Genomic DNA, 12,206 nt, shown 5'->3' with positions numbered 1-12,206 from the left:
AAAGTGAGATATCTCAATATATGTACTGGGCTGCTGGTACACAGCCGTAAGAAGTAAACAGTAGAGCTCTCAGTCCCGGAGCTCTAAACTATTGTCATTTCTGAAAAAGAGTAACAGGGGAAATATAAAGAAAATGGGAAATTTGCTTGAAAAAAATATTTTACCTGTAATGAATACTTTTGGGTTAACAAAAGAAAGGGCAAAGAAATTATTTAAAAAATAACAAAGAAAACAGGGTTAAGTGTAGCGAAATTGCATCCAAGCGCTCCTATCATCAAGATGATGGTAAGTGGAGAGCCAAATGCTTTAAAGCATCATGTAAAATGGTGTAAAATTACAAAAAGGGAATACAAAGAGGACCCGTCGAAATGGTGGCCCCCCTGAGGGTTCTCTTGATACCCCAACAATTGATGCGTTATTTAATCTACTCTTTAAAATGTCTGATTGTGGGGGGATTGAATGTTTAGCTGCTTGGGAAGAAGAGTCCCAAAAGAATTTAAAACCACCCCCTTATAAGATGTGTACTGAAAAAGCTGCTCTGCATCTGGAAGATGAAGAGGAGCTTCCCAATGCTTGGGCATCCCCGTATGAGTTTGCAAGAAGGGATTTGGCAGTAGCGTCTAGAGCAGCGATTGCCCCTGTAGGTGAAATTGATCATATGGGGCAAAGTGAAGAAGACACGGGAGAACAGAGGGCTCCCAGCATCCAAGCTACCCCTCAGCAGCAGCAAGCTGTTTCCAGCTTCTCACAGGAGGGAAGGAGCCGAATGTTAGAGGGAGCCCAAGGGACTTCTCAGTGGAGGAGTAGTTTGGGATCTTCATTGGATAATAGTGAGGGGGTAATATTTGATAAAGATGGACAAATTTGGCAGTACACTCCATCAAAACCAAATGCTTTAGCAAAGTTCACTAAAATAGATAGATTACACACCCCCATAAAACAGACAAGCCAGACTTATACCCCAGTGGTTACGAGGCAAAAAGCAGCAGCAAAGCAGAAAGCTTTAGGGATACTACACACTCCAGATAGGGAAAGAGAAATAAGGGAATTAATCAGGTCCCTATTAAAGGAGAAGCCGATAGAAAAGCCGGTAGAGCAGATGCCCCTAAGGGAAGTGGCCCTGCCAGGAGGGGTAGTGGGAGATCAAAATGTAGCTTATATGGGTCAAGTTTATGTCCCATGGAAGCCTAGTGAGATAAGAGCAATTGTGGCAAAACTGCCCAATATGGAAAAATGTCCTAAGAAATGGTATGGGAAAATGATGTGGATGGAAAGGACTCAACAAGCCACATATACAGATATGTGGATCTTGATTGACTGTGTGGTGCCTGAAAAGTATGTGGATGTATGGAACGTATTTGCAAAGAATAAGGGTGCTTGTGAACAATAAAATGTTAGAGAGAAGTAAGTGATGAGTTAGCAAATGGGTTAATCTCTCCCTATCGGTGTGCACGGGGACAGCTAGCAAATTGAAGATGTGCTTATGATTTTCTGAAAGGGAGGGATCAACAGGCTCCATGTCAGTGAGGGAACAGTGCGGGCAGACGCCTGCTGCTACCAGTTTCTGACTCAGCAATAAGAGTTTAAGGAGAATTAAAAGAAAGTGTAAAGACATGGTCTGGTTAACAGTTTCATGGGAGGATTGTTATAGGAAGTTAAAGAAGCCAGCGCAAGAATTAGTGAATATTGAATCTTAAAGAATCTAAAGCCGCGTACACACGGGCGGATTGTCTGGCCAACTAAGTCCGTCAGACAATCCGACGGACAGTCCGTCCTACTTTCAAATGAACGGACTTGACCACACACGATGAACAGACAGTCCCTTGAAAGCTTGCTCGATGACGTGTACAGCACGTACGACGGGACTAGAAATAGGATGTCCAATACACAGCAATGCAACCTTTCGCCGTGTAAATCCTTTCTGAGCATGCGCCATACTTAGTCCGTCCAACTTGCCTACTCACGAGCGGACTGTCCGCTGAAACCAAAGTTGGACGGACAATATTACGGAAATTCCGAAAGACTTAGTCCGCCAGACTGTCCGCTGAAAAAGTCCGCTGAAGCCCACACACGAGCGGACTGTCCGCTGAAATGTGTTTCAGCGGACTAAGTTGGACAGACAGTCCGCCCGTGTGTACGCAGCCTAAGAGATTAATAAGGATAGAGATAAAAATAGTAAATGTATAACAAGTTCCCATACCTAAGAAAACAGCACTGCATATGGAAAGTATTGAAGTGCAGGTTGTAGCTCTTCAAATTAAATGGGAAAGACAAAAAAAACTTTGTTAAATATATGTGATGCCAATTTTCCCACTTCGAAGCAGCAGGTATTTTTTGGCTGAGGTAAGTAATGATGTAATTATTGCCAATGTCACTGAACCTCTATAGGTAAGAGTTGGAGTATCGCTATACTCCCCTAGCAGTCTGCTAGACAGAGAAAATATAAGAGTAACTATAGTTTTATTGCCTGAAGGGATGGGAGTAAAACATACTTGAAGCAAAGGGAGATGTTAAATTTGCTCCTTATGCCAGAACTTTATTAACCCTAAACAGGAGGGATTACAAGAAGCCCACAAGGGGCTTATGGATCCAGCAGTCTGGATTACTGGAATTTCTCACCAGACTATATGAAAGTGGCCACAGTGAAAAGTCATGGGGATTTAGCCCTGTCAGTACCAAGAATTTTTCAGTATCTTGAGTAGAGAAGTCACCGGAGGAAGCTGCCCGGCGATTAAGAATAGATAATAAATAAATAAATAAATAAAAAATTTTACTGGATGAAGGAGACTCAATCCTCCACTAGTATTATTAAAGGGACATACAAAGGGTAGTTATAAGTTTATCGAGAACAAATTAAACCCAGCAGTGAAGAAAAAAATTAAAGACGCTTTACTGACAACCCCAAATCTTGGGCTACCTGACTATAGTAAACCTTACTACCTATTTTGTGTAACAAGCCAATGAATATGCTAAAGGAGCAATCTATGAATAGCCATCCAGTGCCATGCCTATGTTGTTTCTGACTGATTTACCTGTTGATTTACACATTTTGTCTGCCTTAGTCCACGTACACACGGTCGGAGATTTTGCCAACCAAATCCGTCGGATTTTGCCCGTCGGATTTAGTCCGACGGATTGTGTCCAAAACTGTTGCATACACACGGTCGGGCCAAGTTGGCAAAAAATCTGATCTTTCAGAACGTGATGACGTAATTTTGTTACGATGGGACTACATTCAGGCTAGTAGCCAATAGCTTTGATGTAGGAATTTGATCTGAGCATGCGTGGCACTTGGTCCGATCAAAATCCTCTACACATGATCGGATTAGGTCCGTCCGGCCCAGTTGGTCAGGAAATGTTTCCAACATGTTGGAAAATTGGGTCGAACGGAGATTCGGACGGAATCAGTCCGATGCATACCACACACAGTCGGATTATCTGACGACACGGTCCGATAAGACTCATTCCAACAGATTCTCCGACTGTGTGTACAAGGGCTTACAGGAAAACTCACCTCACAGACCATCCTGGTGCTCCAAAGGGGCTGTTTGTGATGAGGATGGCCTGTGGGCTATGAAGGGAAAAATGCACTGGTGGGCTCCAGGTTTTCATACATATGCTGCTAAACAAATTCATGAATGTGCAACATGTCAAATGCATAACATTGGGAAAACCAGTGCCCACCCATATGAAGCATATTCCACATACTGAGGAGCCGTTTCAAATTGTGCAGATTGACTTCTCAGATATGACCCCTTGTGGTCGGCTCAAGTATCTTTTAGTTTGCATGTGCCAGGAGTGATGCCCAAAAAGTAGTAAAATGTCTCATTAGAGAGTTAATCCCAAGATTTGATAACAAGTTAATGGCAGAAGTGGTGAATATTCTGGGGATAAGACAGCAGCTGCACACCCCATATAGTCCACAAGCTAGCGGGATAGTGGAGCACAGCAATCAAACTTTAAAGGGGTATTTGGCCAAGATAGCTGCTAATGGGAAAAACACGTGGGTAGAAGCACTGCCAATAGCCTTAGCTACCATTAGGACCACCCCTAAGGAAAAACATTTATTATCACCCTTCGATATACTGTTTGGAAGACCACCTAAAAGACTTTCTGCAACCTTGGTACCCCCAGAGACAGTGACTTTGTTAAAAGGTCAAGATGCCATGATAGACTATGTACGCAAATTGGCAAATGTATTTTCTGATACTTTTTCCAGTATGATTCCAAAGCAGGACAACCAGTGGATACAAGTGAAGGAACACACGGACTAAAGTCAGGAGAGTGGGTGTATATCAAGAATCACACACCCCGGACCACTTTGTCTCCTAAGTGGAAAGCACCATTTCAGATCATTCTTGTATCTCCCACGGCTGTAAAGTTCAAAGACTACAAGTATTGGGTGCATGGTTCACACTGTAAAATAACTGTAGCTCCAAAAGAACACATAGGTCGTTCTGCTGCTTGCAGGTATTGTTCTGTGCCCTTACTTTTCAGGTCATCTCCACCACTTACTTGTGCCTAAGCAAGAAGACTGCAGAATGAATCTCCTGGAGCCTCAACCTGATGTGAAGCTCTGGAGTGTTATCCTCTGCGGTGGAGCGGTGGAATGGATTACGGTCATGGCATTTGAATGGACATACCATAAGGAAAAGGGTAAGATACATGATACTTACCTTTTGAATTCTACTGTAATGAATGAAAAACTACAGTTTGAAACAAGTTTAACTCCTGATCAAAGGCCAAGAAGAGATACACACGAGTATCATGCAAAATTAGCAGAACCCTTTCATAATTCCTTTGTATCTATGCACCTGCAAGCAGCAAAGAAGTTGAACATTACTAACTGTTGGATATGCACGCATACACCTATCTCCCATAAGACTATACCATTGCTAGGCGTACCCAGCACATTGGCTGAAATAGAGAACAGTGCACATTTTGGAGATGTAAGCAAGACAATGATTGACAGAGTTGTTTCACTCCTGTTGTTCACCAATGCTCCAATGAAAACCCCCTCGGTCTGTATAAATTTAACTCGAGAATATTCATCTGAATTGCTTACTCAGGGTTTCCAAAGTACTACCAGATCGATTGGGAATTCCAAATGTATGGATGATGCTGAGATCAGGTACTGGTTTGATGGTAAAGATACAGCATGGAGCACAGATCGGTATCAGGAACTACATGACTACACGCATCATCAGCATTCTAGACAGAATAATATGAAATTATTAATGTGTTTGCAGGGGTATAATTTCAGGAAGGCTTGTGCAGCTCCCCCAGGTTATTACTTTATATGTGGGAAGAAAGCATATAATTGGATCCCTTTAAATTCTATGGGGGTTTTGTTATTTTGGTAGAGTAATACCTGCCACTTGGTATATGAGTGACAATGAGTTTAAGGAGTCCCAAATCCGTAAAATCCCCATCCATCTTCTCAAAAGAGACTTAGCTTCTCAGTCAGAACCTGGGGGGGAGGAAGAGGGTCATGATGAGTTTAAAGATCCTGATATGAACAAGGAGGGTGAGACTAACATTGAGATACCCCCACTTATGGTTGAGGAAAATACTAATGATACTAATACTAGTGATAGACACTAATGTAGAGTCACATGACAAGGAAATAAAGCCAAAATTCTCCATACCATGGGTAAATAGATGTTGTATTAAAAAGGCATTCAGTTTTATCATTGATTTAGCTGACTTGATTGATAATATTACAGCATTGTATGATAGGAACTTTGTGGCTCTTGCCACAGAGCTAAAAATGGTTAAAAAGGAGATTTTGAAGCACCGGCTGGTGCTGGATTATCTAACAGCAAGCCAGGGAGGAATATGCGCCATAGTGGGAACTGGCTGTTGCAACTACATCGGAAGTGATACTAAAGCAGATGACACCATCATTTCACACGTGGAACAGGTGCAACAGCTTAAGCTCAATTTTCGAAAAGATCATACCGAAACTGCTTGGGTTGAGGGAAGTTGGGAAAGCTGGCTTTCCTGGCTTAATCCTGTCAACTGGTTTTCAAGCATTGGAGGATGGTTTGCTGGTATATTACATGGTATCCTTTATATTGTTGGCATCATAGTACTTATAATCCTTATAATCAAATGTGCACCTATGTTATGCAAATGTTGTTTGAAGATAACTACAACCTCTTGTAGTGCTATTTGTAAAGCTTGTACTAATGTTGGTTCTTTTGAGCCCTCAAGGTCAAGAGTCAGGACTGCTCATGAAATGGTAACCCGCATACCCGGTGGCTAACCCAGAGACATGGAGGAGGTCTAAAGAAGAATACCCAAAAAATTATAAACATAGGAGGGGCTGTGAAGATACCTTTAACAAAGCCAGATTGGGCTGGATGTATCAGGGAGGGGATGATGATGGCCAGTCTAGAAGCTACTATTTTTGAGAGCAATTTTACATTCAAATTTAAGAGAGAAATGGGTCTGTATGAGCCAGGTTCTTGGGGATCTTTGCCTTTTTTTGGAAGTATTTTAATGATGGCCTGGTTGCCGGTCGGTAACTAAGGGCTCCCTGCTCAGATAGTATTATAGACAGCATAAAGAGCCGGTTCAATGATGGAGGATAGGGTCTTGTAGAATTCCCCCGTGAACCCGTCCGGGTCCCGTGCTTTAGAAGGAGTTAGATGTTTAATGCCTGTCGAAATTTTGGTCAGGGAGATTGGAGCATTGAGGGATGCAAGTCAGGAGTTTCCAGTGATGTAGAGATGGGCGCGTGATCGGGGATAGCGATATCGTGAATATCAGCATCTGAGAACAATGGTACAAGGCTGTCTGTGCAAAAGATGTAGTCAATTCTGGTGAAAATGTTGTGCGGGTTGGAGTAAAAGGTGTATTCTCAGTGTGAAGATATGAAAATATATGCAGTACATATCTGTATACTACTTAGAGTTCCCCTTCAATATAAGAATGTATTTCTTAGTAGAATGTTTCTGAATTCTTTTGGTATTTCTTAAATATTGCAACACATATGTTGTTTGTGTATCTTGCTCTCTGGATGAAATGAGATGTCCTGCCAGTAAGATGATAAAGGATATTATTCCCAGAAATTATGTGAAATGTTTTTATGGAAAGTCCCTGTTTAGAATATAATTTACCCTTGTCATAATTAATCACTATCCTGTGAAACTGACCTTTATCTTATTATTGTGTTTGGGTCAGTATGACCATATGTAATATGGGACCAATTATTTTGGAATGTATTGCGTATTTCGTAACTTGGGCTTGCGCCCGCCATGCACTGTCATGTTATCATTTTCCTATAAAAAGCTGTAACAGTTTGTATTCTGTATCACAACCCCTTGGAAGGTGTGATCCTCTGTACAGTGTGTTTTTCTGAAGTAAACATACATTGAGACGAATGCTACTTCGTAGATGTCCTTTATTTCAAGGCTGTACGTAACATTGATCTGTTGGGTGATGGATTCTCCAGGCATCATGAAGGGAGAGAGAGTCCATAGTGTGTGCGAAATGGGTATGCTCGGAGGGGGCAGGTGGTGGCCACTGGCGTTTGGGGCGAGATCTCTCTTCCGAAGGATGCATGGTTGTGTTAAAATCTCCTCCTACTATATGTGGTAGGTGAGGGGAGTGTAGTAGCCAGGTGGACAGCTCATTAAAAAATTGTTTACCGGGGTCGTTTGGGGCATAAATACAGGACAATATCATTTCTCTAGATCCTATTTTTAAGTGAACGGATATAAAAACAGCCCTCGCTGTCCATGTCCACCTGTAAAATTTCACAGGGAAGATTCTTATGGATGAGAACGAGAACTCGCGCTTTTTGGGAAAACACACCGGAGCCCAGGACAGTGCCCACCCAAAGTTTTTTCATGCGGTGAAAGTCAGGGGGGGGGGTAAGGTGGGTTTCCTGGAGTAAGGCTGTCAGTTTTAAATCTCTTCAGGTGGTGAAGATTTTTTAGTCTCTTGACAGGGGACCTAAGCCCTTTCACGTTCATAATAGGTCGGGGTGACTTGCGAACAGGAGCGGCAGCCCCCATGTGGTGAGCTCATTCAACCTTGCAAGGGCCGGGGAGACCCATCGCTTCTGGAATGCGTCTGGCACAGAAATCCATTAGGTTGGATGTTTGTAAAGATTCAGGTACCCCCACAAATCTCAGATTACTCCGTCTGGACCTGTTTTCCAAGTCATCCAGTTTTGGGAGGATATATTGGTTCGTTTTGTCTTGAGCTTGTTCGGCGGCTTGCGCCTGGTAGACTTCTTCCCCCAGACTGGACAGCCAGTGTTCAACTTCATCTATTCTCGTGGAGTGTTCCCCTAGTTGAGCTTTAATCTGTCTTATCCCCGCATCTACCGCTTTTTCCACCGAGGCCGTTATCATGGGGGACAGGAGGGAAGCCACCACCTGAGCTATCCGATCAGTATTACTGTCCCCCAGAGTTTGAGCTGGTAGAGCAATAGGCGGGAGAAGAGAAGCGTGGAGCGTGGAGGGGGGTGGGATTGTGGGAGCTTACCGTCATAGCCGGTAAGTCCGCCATGATGGTTTGAGAGATCGTATACGGGGTCTCAAGTGTAGGTTGGACCGGAGGTGTAGATGCGATCGTGTGGGTCTGCAGACCAGTCTTTTCCACAAAGTGGTCCATAGATGAAAAGAGGGGGGCCCTGAGTGATGCAAGGTGCTGAATGATGAACGATCGCCTTTCGGTGGGCCTTTGGTTGCTGCTGGGGTGTTCCAGTCAGTTTGTTCAACACCAGCGGGGGTTTCAGAAGAAGCTGCTGGGGGCTAGATGTGCCCAAGAGGTGTGAGCCGTACCTGTGATTGGAGGCCTTTCAGGAAGGCCAAGATCAGGAGACTTAAGTTCGGGTTCCCTGACCGAGGTGAAGTAGCCCTCCGCGATGTGGCCCTTGATCAATTGCCCAGCCGTGCAGTTAGTGGGTGGATGTGTACCCGATGGGGCAGCTGATCGCAGGAGGAACACCCACTTAGTGTTCCCAGGCCATGGATGTGGTTGGTGGGGTCTGTGGAGGCCACAACCAGGGCCTCAATTTGTGGCCTGGGTGCCCGAGTGGTATGCATGGCGGTTGTAGATCTTGGCGAGGGCAGCAGGAGGGTATGCAGGGCACTCAGCGTAGCATAACTGAGGGCTCCAGAAGGTTTTACCGGCCTGAGATCTGACTGGAACGTCCCGTACAGGCTGCAACCGGGGCCTCAACTTTGGGAGCAGGCCGGCCGGATGAATGGAGTAGTCCGCCCGTCAAATCATCGATTTTTGGGTCACTTGCGGATGCCAGGAGGACATGAAGGGCATCCTATGAGGCAGTGTGTGGCAGCAGAGGGGACCAGGTGTCACAGCCAGGCCTTGGAGCGGATGGCGCGTTCCGAGCAGGTCACGACCGGGGCCTCGATTTGGAAAGCAGGCCGGCTGGATGGAGTGGTCCGTTCGTCAATTTGGAGGTTTTCTGTGCACTTGCGGAGGCCAGGAGGATAGGAGGGTATCCGTTAAGGCTGTGGACGGCAGCGAAGGGGACCAGGAGTCTCAGCAGGCCTCAGAGCAGATGGCGCGGTCCATGTAGGCTACGACCGGGGCCTCGATTTTGTGGCAGGCCGCCCGTGGTGAAGTGGATGAACGAGCAAAAATAAAAAAATGTGTCCATAGGTAGGGGATGATCCCGGGGGGCACCCAGCAAGCCTTCCGGCGTAGAAGGAGGGACGGGCTGATTTTAAATGCCGATTTTTGGATCGGAGCTGAGTGGAGACCCAGCTACTCTATGCGGCGCCAGACCCGGAAGTCACCGTGACATTATTTTACTCAACAGACATTGTTGTTTATATTTTGGAGTAAAAATATGGGTGTGCACAAATGAATGGTCTAAGGTTATGAGTGGTGTACCCCAAGGTTCAGTGCTGGGACCCTTGCTTTTTAATATCTTTATAAATGATATTGGGTCTGGGATCAAGAGTAACATTTCCGTCTTTGCAGATGACACCAAGCTATGCAGTGCAATAACGTCCTTACAGGATGTCACCAATTTACAAGCCGACCTGGATGCTCTGTCTAATTGGGCGACTATGTGGCAGATGAGGTTTAATGTTGAGAAATGTAAGGTTATGCACTTGGGGGCTAAGAATATGCATGCATCATACACACTAGGGGGAGTACAACTGGGGGAATCCATAGTGGAGAAGGATCTGGGGGTTTTGGTAGATCATAAGCTCAATAATAGCATGCAATGCCAAGCTGCGGTTTCCAAAGCGAGCAAAGTCCTTTCCTGTATTAAGAGAGGTATGGACTCCAGAGAGAGAGACATAATTTTGCCCCTGTTCAAATCATTAGTAAGACCTCATCTGGAATATGCCGTTCAGTTTTGGGCACCAGTTCTCAAAAAGGATATCGGGGAACTGGAGAAAGTGCAGAGAAGGGCAACCAAACTGATAAGAGGCATGGAGGAACTCAGCTATGAGGAAAGATTAGAGGAACTGAATTGATTCTCTCTTGATAAGAGGAGATTAAGGGGGGATTTGATAAACATGTACAAATATATAAGGGGTCCATATAGGGAACTTGGTGTCGAGTTATTCACTTTACAGTCAACAAAGAGGACAAGGGGGCACTCTTTACGTCTAGAGGAGAAGAGATTTCATCTCCAAATACGGAAAGGTTTCTTCACAGTAAGAGCTGTGAAAATGTGGAATAGACTCCCTGCAGAGGTGGTTATGGCCAGCTCAGTGGATTGCTTTAAGAAAGGCCTGGATTATTTCCTAAGTGTACGTAATATAAATGGGTACTAAAATTTATATGTAAAGTTGATCCGGGGAAAATCCGATTGCCTCTCGGGGGATCAGGAAGGAATTTTTTTCCCCTGCTTTAGCAAATTGGATCATGCTCTGCTGGGGTTTTTTTTGCCTTCCTCTGGATCAACTGTGGGTATAGAATTGGGTATATGGGCTGGTATATTTATTATATATACTTTTTTTTTTTTTTTGGTTGAACTGGATGGACTTGTGTCTTTTTTCAACCTGACTAACTATGTAACTATGTATAAATGCCACATTGGGATAAATTACAAGAAAATTCTTAATTTTATTTTACTATTTATTCCTCAAAAAACATAAAATTACAAGAAAATGATTATTTTTTTTACTATTTATTCCTCAAAAAACATAAAATTACAAGAAAATGCTTATTTTTTTTTTACTATTTATTCCTCAAAAAACAACGGAACAACAATATAGGAATCCAAAATTCCCTACAAAATTAAAAGCCACCTGTCCCAAAAAAAATGATGCATAAAACATTTGAGTAAACTACAAACGTTAAAAAAGGTAAAGTATGAAGAACATAAAACAAATGCCAAAAACAAAAATAAAAAGCTCTGGGACTAAGGAGATAAAGGCCCCTGGGGACTAATGTGGATAATGACAGATTGTACAATTTATGCAATTATTGATTTTGCCCATAGTCATACTTCAGCTACAAAATGTTAATATTTCCAGGGTCAAAAAGTGTTCTTCACAAACAACGTTTACTCAATAAAGAGACCTGTCCAGGCAGGGTCAATAAAGAGAACTCCAATCAGAGGACTTTCCATCCCCCACTTTGTAGTTCAGAACTTTTGCAGGTGTACTGTGATTGTTCTCTGGGGATGAGCAATAGCTGAACAGAGAAACAAGATAATAAGAAGGACATCCAATCTTCACTTAATGGAATCCCTTAGACTTGTGGCAGAACTGGATTAAATGCAAGTGACCAGATGGGATTAAGTAGTACTGTTGAACACATCTCATAAAACAGCAGTAACTCGCTGTTGGAGGGCCTATGCCAGATTAGCTATTTGCTTTATCACTGAGCAGAGACTTCTCCGTGGCTGGTGTCCCAACCACAAACTTTCATGCAAAGCTGTCATCCATGAGAGAAGGCAGAATGTGAACAAGGGGTATGGATCATGGGAGGGCAGGTGGAACGTGTAATTGGAGGTGTGGACAAGGCAGGCTTAACTGAAGCCCTCAGAACTTACTGATATAGCACTAGTCATCAGAACCTGGAATGGAATCTCCCACGTAGGCTTCAGAGACTTGGCAAAGAAGAAAACCCTTGGGAACACAGCTCAGTTAGTGAATCATGGATATGCATTACATATTCAGTCAAAGCTCCAAAAAATAAATAAATATGAGAATTGTGAGTAAACATAGTTCAGTCATTGATTATATGAAAAAAAAACA

The 12,206-nt window shown here is 43.6% G+C and overlaps 1 protein-coding gene across 1 annotated transcript in view; it reads right to left on the bottom strand.

Moving 5' to 3' along the window:
* LOC143956783 (uncharacterized) overlaps positions 1-12,206 on the bottom strand; it is a 312,193-nt gene that overhangs the window by 256,851 nt on the left and 43,136 nt on the right.

Source organism: Lithobates pipiens, unplaced genomic scaffold (genome assembly GCF_037356315.1).
Source record: "Lithobates pipiens isolate NorthernLeopardFrog02 unplaced genomic scaffold, aLitPip1_a1.2 Scaffold_41, whole genome shotgun sequence".
NCBI classification, from domain to species: Eukaryota; Metazoa; Chordata; class Amphibia; order Anura; family Ranidae; genus Lithobates; species Lithobates pipiens.
The sequence above is the reverse complement of the archived record's forward strand: the minus strand, read 5'-3'. Positions and strand labels throughout refer to the sequence as shown.